Source organism: Lycium barbarum, chromosome 6, assembly GCF_019175385.1.
Source record: "Lycium barbarum isolate Lr01 chromosome 6, ASM1917538v2, whole genome shotgun sequence".
Taxonomy (NCBI): Eukaryota; Viridiplantae; Streptophyta; class Magnoliopsida; order Solanales; family Solanaceae; genus Lycium; species Lycium barbarum.
Window position 1 is genome coordinate 101,619,950 of NC_083342.1, and position 4,065 is coordinate 101,624,014.

The window sequence follows — 4,065 nt, forward strand, 5'->3', positions numbered from 1 at the left end:
GGACGCCATTCGAATTTTACTCCAACATAAAATTGTGGAGCTGAAACATATACTGGACAGTTTTCGAGCAAACATAAAACTTTACGGTGGCAGAATTTAAAGCCATATTTATCCTATCCTTCGGTATTGATCTTAATCTGAATACAGTACTGAACAATACAGCTAAAGAAAGGCTCTGATACCACATGTTGTAATTCTTAACACATACACACAGAGTCATCGCAGCGGAATATTAAACAGGAACTTACCTTAAGCCATAGTTGTTCAAGTGTGAGAATCACCTTCTTTATTTTACTACCGAATTGTAACCCTGAAAGGAATAGTGAAAAAACCCTAGAGCCTTCTAGCCTATGCCTATCACAATTTCAGAATTCTGGACTGATGGAGTCACAGGCGTATTTATAGGTAGGCTAGGGACTCTTAGGCAATAACTTTAACCCTAGGGACTTTTCCATAAAATATGGTTACCCTAGGGACACCTAATAAATGTTTCCTCCCATCAAGGAAACTTCCGGATATGCATAATCAAAATTATTATCTGCTATATTCATTATTTACTTGGAAGAGAAGGTAAATAATTTGTTACCATAATTATGGGCCACATTAAATGTCTCATTAAAAAGACAATATTCTTACATATTATCCCAAATTCACACCAGCTAATTTATCCATGAACAAATCAAAGAATACGTAAAAGCTCACAAAAGCAAAAATATAAAAAAAGAAAAGAGGAAGCTAACTATTCCAAGCCATGATCTTTGAGGCCATCAAATACTAGTTGTCTTGGAAAGACTTAGAAGAGCTCAAGTCCTTGAAGGAAGAGGGAGATGTGGCTCACCACCCACAGGTAAGTCGGCGAGTGCGGCGGCCATCCTGCGAATGCTTAAAGAACGAACTGTTTTGAAGCTGTGTGATCTTTGTGTCTTGGAGAATATGTTTGAAGACTTTGATAGAATCAAATAAACCAAAGCTTGGACTAATGCAAAGAGACCTACTTTCACCAACATATTTTCATCAATCATCATTGTTGTTGCAATTCCTATAGGGTACGCACAAGATTCTTGAAAAGGATATGAATTAATTACCGATGAGAGGCAAAGGAAGTTGTTGTAAGAAGAAGAATATGAGAGAAATGAAATGGATGATTTTAGAAAAAATGGCACGTGAGGCAGGTATTTATAGGAAGAGAGTGAAACTTGTGACTTTCAAACTTGGCAGCCTCTTTGACTTGGCTGGTGCCAGCTCAGCTATATCATTGACATGGTGAAGAAGCAACTTATCAAGTAAAGGGTAACGCAGAAATTTCCATGCTATTTGACCACATGTTTTTTCAAATTAAAGAAAGTCACAAGTTCAATTAATTTAATTAATTGAGGATTTTAACTTCTGTGTCATGTCGTGGGTAGTTTTTCCTTCTTTTTTTATTTTTGGAGGGGGAAGGGTGGTTACTCTAGAAGTCCAGTTATTTCTACGAATGGTATTACTTGACCATGACGACCTATAACAGTGCCGTTTGTTGCTTTAACGTCCAAATGGCCAAATTATTTAAAATTGCTTCAGAGAGTGGATAAGATCATGAAGTCCTGCCATGAACATGCATCCATTTCGTCATGTATTACGGTTAGCACTAATATTATTAATAGCTTAAGATATTGGTCTAGTTGCCAGGTCTGACTTTTCTTTTTCATTTTCTTCTTTTCATTATTAAGCACATATAGTGTCAAATGGGTGCAGTAGTTAGTTGAACTTTCATATATTTTCTCCGTTCCAATTTATGTGTCAATGTTTGGCTAACTTGTACTTTAAGAAAGAAATAATTTTTTTTTGAAACGTATGGTCTAAATTAAAACAAATTATAAACATTTGTGTAACTATATAAATCATTCTATTAAAGGTAAAATAATAAATGTAAAATTAAATTATTTTTAAATGAGAAAGCATGACAACTTTTTTAGAATAGATTAAAACAAAAAGTATATCATATAAATTAGAACAGGTGCAGTATATTTTTTTAACAGAGTACAAAAGTCAAATTTAAACGAGTAATAACGGATAAGGATAATAAAGATATCATGACCATTTTCCAACATTGGTCTTTGGCAAACTAGATTAAACACTTAGTCACAAAGAAACAAGATAGGGGTTCTCCTAACATCCAACATCCAATGGCATACGTCGGCGTACAAATTATAATATGCGCGAAAGGGCAATAATTCACCATAAAGCAACAAAAATGTCGAAGGTGTGGGTCAATGTGATTTCTTCTAAAGAATCTCATGTAAATTCGTTTTGAATTTAAGATGAGGTTGAAATTAATATTTTGTCTTTAATTAATTCTGAAAAGCAAGTTAACCCAAATATTATTAATGAATCAACCATGTGTCATCTACGAGAGGCATGGACTTATAATGCACAATCCATTGAGTCATTGATATTCAGTTGGGTTGAGTTTTCGCCTCAAATGCATTTACAAGTAATAAATAATTCATTCTCATTGCCTGTACAATAATAACGATTAATATAAGAACCACAAACCGTTGGTTCAATGGTCACAAATCGATCCAAAGTCATCCAGAATATCGATTTCTTGTCCCCATCCCTTCCCGTGGTGGAAAGACAAGAGCTTTTATTTTTTGGAAAAAATATATATGGTAGTAGCGCAAGGAATAGCTTATGCCCTTCGAATAAGAGGATTCAATAAAATATAAAAAAATATAGTAACATTTTGGATTCGAACTTACGGCGACCTGAAAAAACTTGAGCCACATACATTTGTTACTACACTAAGAAAATTCTTAAGTCAAGAGAATTCAACAAGTTTAATTTATACTAACACAAATTTATTTTTATCCTATTTCTATATATAGTATGTTTGATTTTCTGATGATCATTCAATTGAATCCCCTGTGAACCATGCTTCTACTGAGGAGAACACTCCGTCAAAACATTGTTCCATAATGGCAATAGGGCTGGTTTATAGCTAGAGCACAGGTGACTATGAAATAAATTTGAACAATTAAAGACTCATGTACCAGTAACAGTGAAGGAAGCACTAAAGGAAAGAAACTACAGGTATAGTATGTAGGAAGTTGCAACAAGAGACCCTGAGTTTGCCATATATAGTTGGCACTATCACGATCAAACCCTTAGGGGTCGTTTGTAGCTGGTTTGGAGGTGGCTTATGCAAGTATTAAATCCTCCACAAGTAATACCACATCTGGTAGCTGGTTAAAAAGTAAGTTATTGATATATAAAATTAATCGGGTGTTTGGTTTGCAATTCAGAAACCCGCATAACTAATACATGTATAAGTGATGAGGAAATCTACGAATTATTTTATGTAGGGTAGAAGATGAAATAATTACTACATGAATAACTAAAATTCTATATAATTAAACCCTACCTAACCAATCTATGGATAACTAATATTTGCATAACTCTAACTAGCAATCAAAAGACTCCTTAAGCTACAATCTTGATTATGGCACAATAGTAATTCCATCCAACCAACAGACATCAACAGTCGCTTTGGCCGAGTGGTTAAGGCGTGTGCCTGCTAAGTACATAGGGTTTCCCCGCGAGAGTTCGAATCTCTCAGGCGACGTCAAATGTTTTGTTTTCTTTTTCTTGAAATACATATATATTAATCCTTTTTAATTTTCTTATTACAAAACTTAATGATAATAATTCTTTCTTTTCCGTCAAGAGTCCGTTAAATGTGTAAATTTTTATGCACATCTTATCTAAAGGTATGTCTTTTACGTACAAAATGATATCTAAATTTTGATTGTTGACTTTTCATTCAATTTATTTGTTAATGACGTATATCTTGTGTCTCCACAAGGGTTTCCTTGCTAGTTAACAAGTTTAATAATGAATTGTCTTTCTTTTTCAAATTGAAAGGAAAATACAACTTTTGATTTTAAAAAGTTAAGACGATAATTTATTTGTTTGAAAAGCAATGGATATATCGATTACTTTTTATAGTACCGTAGTTTAGGAGGAAAATATCTTACATTTAGCATTCAGATTTCATCATTGATTATAAATACTACACAAGTTTTT

General features: G+C 33.5%; 1 non-coding gene across 1 annotated transcript; it reads left to right on the plus strand.

Annotated features, from left to right (window-relative positions):
• Positions 1-3,522: 3,522 nt before the first annotated feature.
• TRNAS-GCU (transfer RNA serine (anticodon GCU)) lies at positions 3,523-3,604 on the plus strand. Its single transcript has one exon. It is a non-coding gene; the product is annotated as a tRNA-Ser (tRNA).
• Positions 3,605-4,065: the final 461 nt, after the last annotated feature.